At 55.3% G+C, this 16,655-nt stretch overlaps 1 protein-coding gene across 4 annotated transcripts in view; it reads right to left on the bottom strand.

The window, feature by feature from the left end:
• Window positions 1-16,655, bottom strand: part of rassf7a (Ras association domain family member 7a) — a 28,825-nt gene that overhangs the window by 8,609 nt on the left and 3,561 nt on the right. The window contains exon 1 of one of the 4 annotated variants that reach the window (XM_047014054.1): window positions 11,017-11,388. The exons of 2 other annotated variants lie outside the window; for them this stretch is intronic. The gene's annotated coding sequence lies outside the window, so the exon portion shown is untranslated. Of the gene's footprint in view, window positions 1-11,016; window positions 11,389-16,655 lie in introns of those variants that run through there. One more of the 4 variants, XM_047014057.1, reaches the window with a different exon arrangement.

The following is a 16,655-nucleotide window of genomic DNA, read 5'->3' as shown; positions in this document are numbered from 1 at the left end:
GCCCGTCTACAGGGGAGCTGCCTCAGAGGAATGCTGACTTCATCTGCCTGACCAGGACATCTTGCCGTCTTAAGACACCCCACCACCCAAAACCTTCCCGCTCGTTTGCCTCCCTGCCTGTTCGTCTGTTCGTCCATCTGCTTGTCTGCCTGCTTGCCTGCGCCCCGCCCCCCTCTTAAAACTTGACCTGGCCCCATCTAACCACCACCTCCACCCCCATCTGGTATGTTGAGGCAAAACAGCCGGCGACCTGAGGGCTTGTGATGTGGCAACATCTCCCGGTACATGACAGCATTACACCCTGCTGAGAAGGAATGCCACAGACATGTGAACAGTATCCATCATCAGGATATGGGAGGGGGGGGGGGGGGGGGGGGGAGGGGCGGGGCGGAGGTGAGAGTCAGCCTTGATCCCTCGCCAAAAACGCTTTCATCTCCCTTCTCCTTTTCCACCCAGGATGGGACCCAGGTGCTTCTGAAGGAATGTGATATCCGGGGGGGGGGGGAGTGCTTTTCGAACGCAACATTTCGACACCGAGTCGCAGGTTGCCGCGCGGTGTTTTCGTCTGCGAGTGCACCGTGTTGCAACAGCCATGAGCTCATGGGGCCAAAGTGGAGCCCGACCTGTAGATAAGGCAAGATGATTTCACCGAAGGTTCCTGCCTTGCCACACTCCCCGAACAGGAAGTGGAAGGGGAAAAACCCGACTGAAACCCAAACACTCCTGTGGTGCCCCCCCTGTCCCTCACACCAGTATCGGTCAGGCTGTTCTCAGCACACTGGAATGCTGCCTCACAGGCCCCTGGGAGAGAGAGAGAGGTGAGCAGACAGGAAGGCAGGCAGGGTAACAGGTAGGCCCACTTCTCTTTGTGACGGGGAAGAACTCAAGACGCACACGCGAAATCCAAGATGGCACCTGGGAGAACGCCAGCGCTCAGAGAGCCTCTCGCGTCCTTTCCTCGTCTCCTTTCCTTCAGCACCTCCGGTCACCGGATACAGGAACACCTTAGTGGCACCTTGACAGGCTCTCTTTGTCTCTCTCTGTCTCTCTCTGTCTCTCTCTGTCTCTCTCTGTCTCTCTCTGTCTCTAAACGAAGGGTGAGACACGTGTCCGTGTCTAGTTGTCAGTCACCGGGTCTCCACGTCAGCCTGGGACCTGCATGCTACACGCCCCGAGGCGTCCCTCTCCCACGTGCATCCTCGTCGGAGAAATGTGATCGACCCCACCGGCAACTTAGCCCCGCTAGCAGATCAGGCTCAGGGGGGGGCCGTCTGTTCTCACGGTTACTGGCACGACAGACGGAAACACGATGCCAGCATCTGCTACAGCTACCCTGCTGATCCGGCAACTGTGAGTCGGACTACATACTTGACTGAACTAGGCTGTGAAACTGGGGCTGGTTTCGAGCGACGGCTGTGTCGTCGTTGCTGCCCGCCCGCCCGCGCGTCCTCCAGACTTGAGGTCTCCCGAATGACCACATCCGCATTCCCACCCGGCGCTGGGCTCCACGCCCAGCAGTAAGAGGACCGGGGACCTCCCCCAGCACACCCCACCCAAACACCAGGCCCATCCACCACTGAGGGGTCCCCGTTCTCCACATTTATTCATTTTCATTTCCACCCCACCCACGTCCAGCCCAGACCACAAGTCTTCAGCCCAGCTCATCTTCAGCCCAGGCCTAGACACACAGAGTAGAAAGAGAGAGGGGGAAGGGGGGCACGAGGGAGGGGGGCATGAGGGAAGGGGGGCTGTGGTTCCAGACCAGTGCCCTTCCCCTTCCTTCCGGCTCACCAACCCCCCACCCCCCCCCCATCCGCCACCTCTCCCTCTCTCATCACTCTCTCCCTGGGCCAACCCTCTGTCTCCCTTCTCTCGTCTCGGTCTAAATGACAGGCCTGTGGTGGAGAGGGTGCTGGGTGTGGATGAATCAGCCAAGCCTAGCTGGTCTGCCACCCTGGATGAGCCCCAGTGTCAGCTCGGAACAGCAGACCTGTCTCTGGACAAGCAGAGCATGATGAGGCATCAATCTGCCTCCATATGCACACCCCAGCTGCTCACAACATGGAACACACACACACACATCGCTTGCACGGATGGGCATACGCATATACACAGGCACGCATGCACACGCGCACATGCTGTACACTCGCACAAAGACCAACGGACCCACACAAACCCGCGCCAAACCCATAACCCTAATTTCCCCGGAAACAAAGATGGATTTCTTGCAGTTAGTCATCGAATGATGACAGATCAGAGGCTAAAGGGTGAAGACAGGGCCGCAGCACATTGTGAAGCGCTCACCTCAGGCCCAGCAGAACAAGCCTGAACTCCATCTGGTGTGTGTGTGTGTGTGTGTGTGGGGGGGGTGATACAGTGTGTCCACAGAGAGGGAAAGAGAATGGAGAGGCGTGCCTTTTATCTTTACGAGGCCATGCTTGGCCTGTTCCCCGGGGTGAATCACCCCGCCCAGCCCAGCGTACACACAGAGCACTGTTCCACTGAGGAGCACCGCTATCTCCTCCCCTCGCATGGGCCACGACCACACTGAGGGGAACAAAGGCCCCACACACACACACACACACACACACACACACACACACACACACACACACACACACACACACACACACACACACACACACACACAGACACACCATCCTTGACACACAACTCATTTTGCTATCCGTGTTTGAGTATCAGTACCCCCCCCATCCCAGTGCTAGCCTTCGACAGTCCGGTGCTTTACACAGTGACATAACTAGCCCCATTGTGGCGGACAGGGCACACTGCTCAGCCGGGCTGCGCTCTCTCTGTGCCAGCCCTGTCCCGCACAGACACAGAGACGGCTCTCAGAGACCGGCCCCGGCCCGCCTGGTACCGTCTGTCCCGTTGAGACACATTGTTATAACGAGCGCAGGAACACGGTCTTCCTCCTCCTTCCTCTTGCTCGGTTCAGCCGTCTGCTCCCCTGACAGGAGCTTTTATGGTCTCTCCCGCTCCCTCTCACCATGTGTTCGACTGATAACGCTAATAAAGGAGAGCGCGGAACACCGTGGTGTCCTCACCGACCTCCTCGTCTTCCATCTCCCCCGCCCCCCCCTCCTCCGGTCTCCTGACACGTCCGTGAGGCGGGACGTATCCAGGCTCGGGGGGGGTTGTCGTGGGTGGAGGGCGGGGGGGCTGACGCCTGCCTGTCCTGGACATGCCCGTGGGTTGGCAGGCTGGTGTGCAGCAGCGGCGGCTCTTTAATATCATGTCATTATCTCCTCTCCGAAAGCAATTAGACCTCCTCTCTTGCTGGGAGGTGCAGAGTGACTCCTGTGGGTACTGCCTCTTCCACCACCCCCCCCCCCCCCCCCCCCCTCCCTCCTCCCAGCTCCACGCACACACACACACACACGCGCGACCTATAGCACTGGCTCTTATTGGATATACTGCTCCAGAGGGGACCATGCACAGTCTATTGAGCTGTATTACCATCACTGTCAGCAGGACCGTCTACACAGGTGACTAGGGTCTGCCTGTCTGACAGTCTGCATGGACATGATGGATTCCTACGAGCCAGCCTCTGTCTCTGCCTGCCTGCCTGCCTGCCTGCCTGCCTGCCTGCCTGCCTGCCTGCCTGCCTGCCTGCCTGCTTGCCTGCCTGCCTGTCAGAACAGGGAGTGGTCTGCCTTGTGGAGAGACGTGAGGATCAGAGCCCGCCCAGCCTCATAAAAGGACTTTGATTGGAAGAACCACAAGCTGGAGGCCATTAGTGTTTAATGGGTGTGACACGGCAGTAACACAGTTTGAATCAAAACAGCCGTCTAAACAGCAGTTAGGTCTGACTTTGACTTTGCGAAGGCCTGGCGAAACATCAAAAAGCTCTTGGTTCCCTGTGGGGCGATACATGACTACTGTTGCTGTGCCCACAGGGCTGTGCGTGTTGCTGAATGTGTGTGTGTTTCTTTAAGGGTATGCTTACTTTAAGTTCAAATTCAGTCCAGCTTGCTTGTACAGTATGTGTCTCTGTGTGTGTGTGTGTGTGTGTGCGTGCAATTATTTCACAACTTAGCAGAGTCTGCAGCAGTCTCTCAGCTTGCTAATTAGACTGATCAGTTGCCTGATTTCATGTATGGAGCGCTGGAAGACATGAATAATGCATTTCACAGCACGTTCATTTGGCAATTTTCTTAGTTTTTTGGGGGGGGGGGAACAAAACCCCAACACGTGACCAAACGTCTCTCTGGAAATATCCCCGCGTCAGACGGACCGCCATTGAGATGCTAATGAGACAGCAAACGGGAGAGACACACACACTCTAAGCTGCTCAAGATGCCCGGACAGAAGAACACTTGGCAGCCATACACTCCTCCTGATTGGTTCAGTCAGGCCGTACATGTGCGAGCAGGAGTGGTTCATTAATACTCTAGACACACACACACTCACACACACCCAGTCTATCGAATAACTTGGCACAAGGTAACATTCTTCAGATATATTTAGCAAACATTCTTCAAGATGGGGTCACATATAAACCAGAACTCATTTGGAGAGTTCACTTTTAAAACCGGTACTGCTACACTGGTTATTAGTAAGATGTCAAATAGAGCCCAAACTGGGGTTGGGACTAGGCATGGGTCTTGGGCTAGTACAGGTGTTGAGCCTGGGGCTAGGGCTGACTGGGCTACAGCAGTGAAGGATAGAGGTGGCATTGTTAGAACCCAGTCAGTCCCAAACTGCTGATGGGCACCCACGTGTAATTATACACCCTCTACCTGACTCAGCATTATACTACCCAACCTGGCAGCCCATACTCTCTCTCACTCTCTGACTCTCTCTGTCTCTCTGTTTGTCTCTCTCTCTCTCACACACACACAAACACACACACAGTCTCTCACACTAACACACACACACTTCAAGGGGATGGGTGACGGAATTTGAATGACTTAGTGAGAGCGAGGCAGAGGCCATGAAGGATGGTGAGGAGTAGAGGCTAAGGTTGCTAGTCTGAAACCAGCTCGTACACCTGGTCTAAGGAGACACTTCCACAAATGACAAGACATTTGTATAATTGCACTGATAAGTGATACAAGTTATCTGTGTGTATGTGTGTGTGTGCGTGCGTGCATAACCTGTATTCTAACCTCCTTGGTCTTAGCCTTGGTTCCAAGCTCAGCTCGTTACTAATTTAGAGCCCTCCTTCCATGTCTGCTGACATCAATAATTCACTCACGTTTCGTTTTTATAAATGTTGTTTCGGAGTTGGACGTTAAGAGGCATGCTACTAAATGCTGTGCTTAACACACACTTCAACCTTACTTACCTAGTCTGGGTTTGTACCTGCCCTCAAACATGATCGAGTGTTTGTGAGAGGTTGTGTGTGTGTGTGTGTGTGTGTGTGTGTGTGTGTGTGTGTGTGTGTGTGTGTGTGTGTGTGTGTGTGAAAGAGAGAGAGGCAGGACTGTTCTCTCTGTGGAGTGTTATCAGTGTGGGTTAGGGCTGGGGCAGAGCAGGTGTGCATGCCTCTGCACTCACAGAACCCCATACAGACGACTCCAATTGAAACCATCCTGCCAGCCTGCCTGTCTCTCTGCCTGCCCGTGTTCGTAATGAATGTTTTAACAGAGGAGCAGAGCCACATTCCAGACGGTCAGCCTAGCAACCTCCCAAACTGTGTCGATCGTAGGTCATGTCATGGAAAGACGATAAGAAGTCCTAATCTAATCACTTGCCTACTGTATCCTGGAAACCCTCGATTCACAACTATGGCACAACTGGCTTTGATTGTCATGGAGACACCCTTGTCCCACAACACAGCGGTGTAGTCCTGGGAGAAACCACAGGCAGGTAAGCATATTTGCATGTTGCGTCACAGCTCCGATCTCTGATCTCATATACCTAATATTTACCTAGGGAGGGGACCCCACGATCATCCTACATACCTGGCCATGGGAGAAAGGGACATGGGCAAACACTGGACTGGAATGTGTGTGTGTGTGTGTGCGCGTGTGTTCATGTGAATCACACTGTGCTGCTGTGCAAACTCCAGTTGTGGACTGAGGTTTGCCCCTGTAGGGCATTGAGGGGGATTCAAAGGTGTGTGTGTGTGTGAATACACAAACACCGTGTGGAATGTGTGTGTTGTGCAACCATGTGGTGAGCCTCACAACCAAGCCTTTGTTCAACACACACACACACACCCCCACAGCGAAGCATGTTGCGATGCAGCGTAAATGAAAAGCACTTCATCAATCAGAGGGAGGTGCAAGTGAGTGGTGCACAAGTGCTGGAGTCGACTATCTGCCTGGGAGCCGCGGGGGCCATTAGTGACCGTGGAACAGGAGAGGGAAGGGTGAGGAATGGAGGACGAGACAGGGGTGGACATGGGTCCCTGAGGACGGCCTCAGGGCGTGTTAGGGGCGTGGCTCGTTGGTTTAGCCAGACTCCAGGGGGCCTGACAGAAGGAGAGGGGAGGTGAGAGGAGAGGGGGGATAGGTAGGTGTGGACAGGGCTCCAACTTAACGGCGTTTCGTCAGAACGTTTTGTAGAAAATGTTTTTCAAACCTTTTTGGAGAAAATATTTTTCAAACCTTTTTGGAGAAAATATTTTTCAAACCTTTAGAAACCTTTTTTTACTACAGCCACACCAATAATTGTGTGTTTTTTTATGTATTCACATTGAAATTCAGACATTGATTTGAGCCCCACGACTGCATGAACTACTTAAATACTGTAGCAAATAACCTAGACCCATGTCAGAATGTCAAAATACAAATACACACAAATGTAAATTTTGGGACAGGTCCATTTCAGTTTGGGTTAATTTTGCACTTCGGGGCGGTACTGGGACAGTGAAGTAAAAAGTGGGGGGGGGGGGGGATGGGAGAGGGAAGGGGGCTAGGTAGGCGTGGAGGGGGAGCTCTGGGAGGGGTTAGGCAGTTAGCCACTCATTAGGCCAGATTTACAGTGTGCTGGGGAGCTGTCGGCCTCAGCTCTCCCACTCCCTCATGACGCAGAGACAAATAACCATCATCCCTCTCCCGGGGAAGGGAGTGATGGAGGGGTGGAAGAGGGAGAGGTGGAGGGGTGGAAGAGGGAGAGGTGGAGGGGTGGAAGAGGGAGAGGTGGAGGGGTGGAAGAGGGAGAGGTGGAAGAGGGAGAGGTGGAGGGGTGGAAGAAGGAGAGGTGGAGGGGAGGAAGAGGGAGAGGTGGAGGGGAGGAAGAGGGAGAGGTGGAGGGGTGGAAGAGGGAGAGGTGGAAGAGGGAGAGGTGGAGGGGTGGAAGAGGGAGAGGTGGAGGGGTGGAAGAGGGAGAGGTGGAGGGGTGGAAGAAGGAGAGGTGGAGGGGAGGAAGAGGGAGAGGTGGAGGGGTGGAGAGCTCGAGGATGGAGGACGGAGGGGTGGGCTGGGTCAGGTGGGGAGTGCAGATTTACGGTGTGGTTCCTCGGATCTCAGCATACCTAACGGGAACAAGGCCATATATCTGTCTCTGGTGGGCCCCCCCAACCCCCCACCCCCCACCCCACCCCCCCCACACACACCCCGGAAAATCTCCCTTTCACTCCCCCTGACTCTACCTCAGCACTATGGATCGACCTCTCTCTCACACACACACACACACACACACACACACACAAACAGCGTTACACTGTCCAGGCTATTTAGATTTGTCATCAGAGAGATAAGTCTACCCCTGGTAACACGACTGACAGGGGAGGGAGAGGAGGGGGCAGATACTGACAAGGTCTACACAAAGACCGAGCAGGGGGATTTTGGGGAGGGGGAGGAGGACAGGAGGACAGGAGGAGGAGGAATTCTAAACAGCATGTGTTCCTGTCCAGTCTCCTCCCCCTGAAGCTCAGGCAGGCCACCGGTGCCAGTGGGCACCAGGACCCAAGGGGGCCTGGAGAGGACGAGGACCGGGCGGCCGATGGGGAGAGGGTGAACAGGCGGCTACAATGTCAAACGCCGGCCTCCCACACAGCGGTAACACGACACTGCGAACATGCTGCTATCTAGTCATCTCCCTGACGGTGTGTCATCACATTGTCGAGGACTATAGGGGTCTTCCATACCTCCCAGCTCTGCTCTGTCCTGGGGGGGGGGCGGGGGGGCGGACGTCATCCGTGACACCCTCTGGCATCAATCCATGACGCTCTAAAGTACCCACTGTTCTGTCAGGTGTTTAGTGTACACAGTAACCTGTGTGGGAGCGTGTGTGCCTGCCTGTCTCTCTGACTGCCTGTCTGCCTGTCTGCCTGTGTTTGCCTGCCTGCCTGGGTCTGCCTGCCTGCCTGGGTCTGCCTGCCTGTCTGTCTGCCTGTGTCTGTCTGCCTGCCTGCCTGTCTGTGTGACATCCCAGCCCTCCTCTCCGTCTCAAACAACCTCAACATGAAAGCCACAACTCAAAAACACCAGCCACCCTTCCCGTCAGCCCTGGTAGGAATACCTCCAGTCCCCCCCCCCCCCCCCCCCCCCCCCCCTGGCTGAGGCACCACTCTTATTTACTGCCTCGGACAGAACGTGCCTCATCCCGTTCCCCGGCTCGGCACCCTACCCCCCACGGGACTCTCTGAAGGGACCCGCTGTTTACGTTGCCACAGTCACAAGGGCTCAGGAGGTGGGGATTCGTCTCTCGCAAAGGCCTACCTGCGACCACGGCAACTGTAGCCGCAGCGACGCTGCCCGCCCAAACGGGTTAGAGTGAAAGAGGTCAGCAGACACACACACACACGCACACGCACGCACACACACAGCCAGCCGCTCATTCTCAGCTTGGAGCACAAGGGTTGACGCGACAGTGACGGTGCAGGAGAGTGGCAGATGTCACCCACATGGGCCTCCCGCCGTCAACGGCAACCCTTCCCGGGGGGGGTGACGCTTTGTCAGGAAGGGACGCTCCGTCCCTGCGCCACCTGACCCTTCGACCCCGGTTTGTTCGGGAAGTAGTCTTTGGTTCCCCCCCGCAGGCTGGGAGCCAACGCAGACATCCAGGACTGGACAACTTCCTCCGCGACAGGGTCGACTGGAGCCCAGCGAGCCCCAGACAGAAGCAGGAGGACTGGGGGACAGCAGGGAGAGAGATAGCCATCTACAGGTGAGAGATAACAACGTCGACAGGTTCTTTTTTACGAAAAAGGAAAAAAACTCTTAAGTGGTCTCGGGAGGAACGACCCTTTTAACCGTGAGGGCGAGGCCTCTGGAGGGGGGGGAGGCAGTTTGGTTTGGCAGGCAGCAGACGGCAGTGTGTTTCCCCCTTCTCCCTCTCACTACACTGCGTGCGGAGTGCCTCACCCGGGACTAACCGGCCTGGCTCCAGAAGTGCCCCAGCAGCCAGAGATGTTGGGGCTGGAGTTGGAATCACCACATCGACCATGTGGTGTATTGCCGGAGAGGGGGTGGGGGGAGAGAGGGGTACAGACAGGGGGGTTAGGGTGAAAGGGAGAGGAGGAGGAGGAGGAGAGAGAGGAAGGAGAGAAAGTCTTGGAGGAAGAGGAGTCCAAAAGGAGAGGGGGGGAGTGACACGGAGACAGAACCGGGCTGAGACGGGGGAGGGGTCGGGCCCACGAGGGGAGGAGAGCAGGATCAATTTTTTATCAAGGCCGCGTGTCCTCATCCCTAATGGATCTGACACGAGCACAGCGGTTCCTTCGGCACACACCCGCGCACACAACCACACAAATATTGATCGAAGTTGTCACTCAAACACAGCAGAAGGTCCGGCGTGCACGCACTGTGGGTGGGGAAATCGTCCGACGAATAAATCGACTGTCCGAGCTCCCATCGTAATATTAGAGCGAGCTTTGATAAGACCGCTAGCCTTACATGGGCACAGAGCAGGGAGACAGAGGGGAAAGGAGGAGGAGGAGGAGGAGAAGGAGGAGGAGGAGGAGGGTGAAGAGAGAAGGGCCATGCTCTTCCACCTGTGCATTCAAGCGGTTAAACAGCATGAGGAATCACAGGGCAGAAACGTGGGCCTGATCTCAGAGGACACTCCACTCCCTCCATGTTAAACAGGCCTTTCCCCAGTGTGTGAGTGTGTGCGTGTGTGCGTGTGTGTGTGTGTGTGTCTGTGTGTGTGCGTGTGATGCAGACACAGATAAAAGTGGAACTTAATGTGAGAGAAGGTCTCGTTAAAGAGATGATAAATGCTACTGTTCAATCTCAACACCAACCGCCCCAGACTCACCATCTATTACCAATGACACTATCTGTAGAGTTCAGCCATCACCACACACACACACACACACGCAAACACACACGCTGGTTGGTCACCCCACAGTCAACAAAATCTGAAAATAAACGTGCTCTCAGGTCCTCTCATTGATCTCTCTGATTGGATGACAAGTGCAGACTTCTAATGAGAGCCTATCAGGACGAAGGAGAGAGTCCATGGCAACGCAAACTAAATCGCCCAGAACGTGAAGGTTTCAAATGTACACAAGGGCACCAACATTTGAAATGTATGGCTAACGGTTGAAGGAGGGTGAACTCTGGCCATGCCCTCCGTGAATGAATGTTGACTCCCTGACTGCTAGAGTGAGGCGTGTGACGTGGACTGGGTCACTGATAGCCTTGCTCCAGCTTCCTCTCACCGAGCTGCTGTGTGCACTGCCACACGCACAAACGCTGGATTCAAACTCATGCCCTCAGAGAAATGAAAGCGCGCACACACACACACACACACAAAAGCACACTCGGTCATAGAAACACACACGCACACACGATCTCGCACGCCGAAAAGTTTGATATCCACCTTCGTCCTGGGCATATAGAGCAGGCACAGCTGTCCAGATTCACAGAACTCACACAAGACAGAAACACGCATATGACTTGCAATTCCCAACACGCCCAGGTGCACAAACACGAATGATCTGACATAAGTGCTATGCAAACATAGAACATGAAAACTACAAACTTAAAACCATGACCTTGTACACTTGTTGTACACACACACACAAACACACGCACACAGAGAGACACACTCACAGACAAACACCATTCTACTTGAGGGAAACCTGTCACTAACCAGGTGTGGAAATGTCTTCCTTCCCCTCTGTGTTCTCTCTCTCCGGTAAATCCGTCAAGCTGTTTTCCCCGAAACCGGGACTGAGGAAGTAAGGAAGTCCTCCGAGCTAAAGTCCAAGTGGTGTGCGTCAGGCAAGCTGTCAGCGGTAGAACCAGAGCGCTCGCTCACTCCTCTACTGTCCCCCCTCCCTCTCTCTCACTCTCTCTTTCTCTGTTTGTCTCTCTCTCTCTTTTTCTGTCTGTCTGCCTCTCCGTCTCTCCTTCGCTGGCTGTCTCAGGAATGCAGCTCTCCTGGGTGTCCTCACCGCAGCTGAGATCTAACAGAATGCTGAGGTCTCTCTCTGCCTTCTCTCTCCTCCTCCTCCTCCTCCTCCTCCTCCTCCCCGCTCGCACAGAAACACACCCTCCCAGTCACTCCCTCTCTCTCACTCACACTCTGCCAAAAGACACTCTGCTGACAGAGCAAGCCCCTCCCCCTCTCCAGGTAGTGGGGGTGGAGTAACCCCCCCCCCCTCTTCCCTGCTTCTCTGTTACTCAGTAATGTAATACAGTGCACTGGCAGCATGGGGCTGTTGTGTTGTAATCTAGGGGCAGGGGAAGGAGACTGTCTCTCTCTGCGTGAAAGCAGCTGCTAACACACTATCAAGAATTGAGTCAACCATGTGACTTGGGTTGTTTTAAGTGCTGAGGCGTCTGGCATTATATGTGGTGTCACTGCAATCAGTTAATATGTGTGTGTTGCGGGCCTGTGCGTGTGTGTGTACGTGTGTGTGTGTTGCGTGCAAGGGTGTGTATGTATAACCCGAGGCAGCAGACTTCCTCCCTCTGGCCTCCAGTCACATGAACAGCTGATCATGCAAACTAACTGGCTCAGGTGATTCTCTCTTCCTCTTCCTGAAATGAGGTCATATTCCCACGCACCTGGTGTGCGCGCGCGCGTGTGCGCGTGTGTTTGCGTAGCAAACCCCTCCCATGGGAAAGGTAAACCTGACCATTCCTGAACAAAAAAGCCTAGCCTGGTGGCGTCGTTTCGTCCAGGGCGGTTCTGTCGCCCGCCCTGTGGGCCTGTCTCTGGGACACTCCTAGAGGCTCTGTCGCCCGCCCTGTGGGCCTGTCTCTGGGACACTCCTAGAGGCTCTGTCGCCCGCCCTGTGGGCCTGTCTCTGGGACACTCCTAGAGGCTCTGTCGCCCGCCCTGTGGGCCTGTCTCTGGGACACTCCTAGAGGCTCTGTCGCCCGCCCTGTGGGCCTGTCTCTGGGACACTCCTAGAGGCTCTGTCGCCCGCCCTGTGGGCCTGTCTCTGGGACACTCCTAGAGGCTCTGTCGCCCGCCCTGTGGGCCTGTCTCTGGGACACTCCTAGAGGCTCTGTCGCCCGCCCTGTGGGCCTGTCTCTGGGACACTCCTAGAGGCTCTGTCGCCCGCCCTGTGGGCCTGTCTCTGGGACACTCCTAGAGGCTCTGTCGCCCGCCCTGTGGGCCTGTCTCTGGGACACTCCTAGAGGCTCTGTCGCCCGCCCTGTGGGCCTGTCTCTGGGACACTCCTAGAGGCTCTGTCGCCCGCCCTGTGGGCCTGTCTCTGGGACACTCCTAGAGGCTCTGTCGCCCGCCCTGTGGGCCTGTCTCTGGGACACTCCTAGAGGCTCTGTCGCCCGCCCTGTGGGCCTGTCTCTGGGACACTCCTAGAGGCTCTGTCGCCCGCCCTGTGGGCCTGTCTCTGGGACACTCCTAGAGGCTTCGCTCCCGCCACAGTGTGGAGCTGAGGCCTGTTTTCCATTAGCACCTTTGCCCCTCCCCCCCCTTCCCCTCTCTCCCCATGACTCTCTCTGTATCTCTTATCTCTGACACTCATTGTCTCCCATCACCCTACCCCCCCCCCCCCCCCCCCCCCATCCCCCCTCCCCGAAAGCACAGGAGGGAGGGGTCCTGACACTCGGAAGAGTCTTCACCGAGACAGATGGTTCCGCTCCTCTCTCTGGTGCTGTCCAGTATCTGCCTGTCAGCTGGTATCACCAGGTCAGTCACCAGGTCCTCGTTAGCCTGAAAGCCTGTGTCTGAAACCCTGCCAGGCCTTGGAGCGAGCGACTGATACCGGCTGATACTGGGGGTGTTCTTGTTGTTCTTGTTTTGGCAAGCTAGCTCAACATCCAGCCTTGAAAGGAGGCAAATGACAAACATGACTAGGATCAATCGGCTGATTCGATAATGCCCAAGATGTCGAAATGGTTCGAGTTACAGGAGGGCCGATGCACTGTAACAGCTGTCTGGCTGTCTTGGTTTGGTCACACAGCAAATGGACCAGCATGGGGAATTTATTACAGCTTGAATGTGAACTTGACCCACCCTCAGGAAGGTTCACCAAGCAACACCTTTAAGACATCTCTTTATGGTATTTTGCCACACACACACACAAACACACACACACACACACAAACACCTCTGACTGGAAGCAGAGTACAGCTCGGAAGATACCCCGACGCTTCCACGGTTCAGTGTGAGAAAAGCAGAAGGTGGCTGAGAGAGGAGAAGTGAGGTTATAAAAGCACACCACCCGGGAAGAGAAGTCATTCAACTTTACTGCCTTATCTACGCCAGCATCCTGTGCTGTGGTTGGTCCATGTGTTTGGGGGGGGGTGGTGGGGGGGGGGGGGGGGGGGGGGGGGGGGGGGCAGGGGGGGGGCAGGGGTCAGGTGAGGCTGGGGGGGCTGGGGGCCCTGGGTCTGTCTTGTGATGTGGGGATTAGTGCAAGAAGGCTTGGAGATTTTACAGACAGCTTCCAGGCATTCCTGAGGGAGCCTCCTCCCTCTACACAGCCCCCCACCCCCCACACATCCCTCCCTCTCACCTCTTCCCTCCTCCTCCACCCTCCTCGATGTGAATCAAGCCAAGTTAGAAAGAAAAGAAAACAGATTCATAAGCCAAAATCCACACGTTCCCAATCCACGCCAACACATCTCCCTCCCTCTTTTACCATCCATTCCAGGCACACAAAAAAAAAGTTCTGCCAAACCCAGATCAGCCTCTGAAGCACCTTCCGCCAAGACTTCATCATGACTAAAATACCTCATCTGAGAACACAAATCAGAGAGCAAAGCAGAGTGGGGGGCAGAGCAGAAGAGCACGATAAAGGCCTGCAAAAAAAAAGAAGGAAGGTAAGCAACTGGGCAGATCACCGGAGGCGTGTGGAGGACAGACCGACCAGTTCGTTCTGGCACTTTCTCAATAGGTTCTGTGGAGGGCAGAGGAATGAGGGAGTGTGAGTCGAAGCGGGATGCATGTGGATAGTCTCTTTGTTAGCTATTATGCGTCAGGTCTGAATAGCGCTGAGTTAGTTCAGCCCCTCCCCCTCCTCTGAATTTAGACCTCCTTGTCCTCCTCCTCCTCCTCCCCCTCCTCCTTTAGTCATGCCTTCCCAGAAACCCCCGTCAACAGGTGCAAACAGGACATAACGGGTTGAGGGTCAGGCTCAGTTCTACAACCGGGGTTCCAACGGGGGAACGGTGTTTTGTGAACATCACCGGGTCTGTGGTCACGCTTGGTAAGGCAAGGTAGTAATGCTTTGTTGATCCCAAACAGACCTAAGTATAGCATGCCTGTGTCATTATGGTCGGGGTAATACCATTGCTCCATCGTCCCGGCTATTCTTAGGGTGTCATTACGATGAGCTGGAATGGCTTTCACTAAAGTAATTGCACGGTTTGCTCTCAGATATAGCACGTCCAACCCGAGTACGAAATAAAGACTTGTGTTTTGTCCTTTGGCAGAGGGGTTCCAGAGAGCTAAGTACTGTGTTTGGAAATGCTCAATGTGGAAGAAATTTGTGGATTTTTTTCTTTTTTTCTTCCATATCAGGATCTTCACCTCATCCAACAACAGCCCATTGTCCTCCCGTTAGCGGTTCAGGGTCAGCGAAGCGGTCGGGATGGGAGGGACAGATAAGGTATGTGTGGATGGAGACGAGTAAGAGGAAAGGACAAGAGGGGGCTCAGGACTGGTTTAAGAAGCCTCAACATTCTTGCCACTCCTCCTCTTCCCTCCATCTCTCTCTCTTACTCTCTCTCACTCTCTCTCACTTCAGAACCGGTCCAGACCAGCTCACCCTTGGCCTTAGCTAACGGCTACTTCCAGCCAGATTCCAGTCGGAGAGTTCAAGACTGGCACCCGTAGTCCAAAGGTCCATTTTAGGAGGCGTGCAAATGACAATGTCATTTCCATAAACTGTCAGCTGTGCCTTTGTCCTGTGGAGAGGAATGGCTGCACCACCACTGGTCTATGTATTTGTCTTTCTTAATGCCCCTCTTTCAGTCCAGTCTGGACTGGTTTGGTTTCATTTCTGCTCCCAGGGACATATCCCCCCCACGCCTCCCTCCCTATCTCTCTCCATCTCCCTCTTTACCCTCTCTACCCCACCCCCATCCCTCTCTCCATCTCTCGGGGTGCCCCTTCGAAGAGCACAAAGCCAGGCAGTTAAGTAAACAACACTCTCATATTCACTCACTGACCCCAAGCCTCCTAGGGGACAGGGGGGTAAGCGGGGGACAAAGGGGTAAAGGTGGGGCCTGGGCAACGGGGGGCTACCTTTTGGTTGACACCTCCAGACAGAAAGAAAGAGAGTGAGGACAAGGAAAATGTTGAGGTTCTGTTGAGACCGGCAGGAAAACAGTTAGCCTGGTCAGTCCGACAAAGAGAAAGGACAGGCTGGAAGAGAGACGTTTCAAACGTGAATTGGAAATGGAGACGGGGACAGACACACTAGACAGTGTTGACAGACAGGCGTGGCTAGCATGGCCAGCCTGCCACAGAGACAGACAGGGGGGCTTCCTGTGTGTTGTTATTGATCTGCTTTCACTGTAGCCACCACAATAGGTGGGGCCGGCCGAGCAGGAAGCGCAGGTCACTGAGAAATAACCCGTCAGGTGGTTCGGGGTCAGAGGTCAGGGATCAACGACGAACAAAGGAGAAATAAGCCCCCACAGGGAGGGAGAGAGCGAGAGAGAGGTCACTGTCAGGCAATGACGGACGCCCCGTGTGACACATTGAGTGTTCCTCAGGCCCCGTGTGTGTCTGTCTACAGGTGGTGGTCATGTTGTCTCCACCAAGTCTGGTGAGGGACTATCCAAACACCCGAGGGAACAATAACCCCCCCGCCCCCCCCCCCCCCCCCCCCCCCCCGGATATACCTCTGCTCTTCTCCTCAAGTGAACCACTCTGCTCGGGCTCCGCTGGATCAAAGGAGGGCTCTGCCTGTAGCTGGGCTGGACTGGGCAACGGTGGGGGCCCACTTAGTGTCCTAACAACCCACCCCCGCACACACACACACACTACGCCCCACCAGCCGCACATCCGCCAGCGGGGAAACATAACACGGGGTGGGGTATTGTTCTCTCAGGGTGGATCACTCTCCCGGCCCTGCAGAGTGGTCCAGCTCCCAGAGACCACCAGCCCAAACCTGGGGGGGGCAGGCAGCCCCCACACCTGGGGCTCGTCTCTATGGAGGTGAGGGCAGACAGAGCGGATCGCCGGCGGAGGGCCACGGCTCACGAGCGGGGCGGACATGCGCCCGAGCGTGAATTCATGACCGCGTGCGTGTGGGTGTAGGTGGATAGGCGCTGCATTCTTAATTAATGAGGGGAGTCACAGGG

Source organism: Hypomesus transpacificus, unplaced genomic scaffold (assembly GCF_021917145.1).
Source record: "Hypomesus transpacificus isolate Combined female unplaced genomic scaffold, fHypTra1 scaffold_218, whole genome shotgun sequence".
Lineage (NCBI taxonomy): Eukaryota > Metazoa > Chordata > Actinopteri > Osmeriformes > Osmeridae > Hypomesus > Hypomesus transpacificus.
The sequence above is the reverse complement of the archived record's forward strand: the minus strand, read 5'-3'. Positions and strand labels throughout refer to the sequence as shown.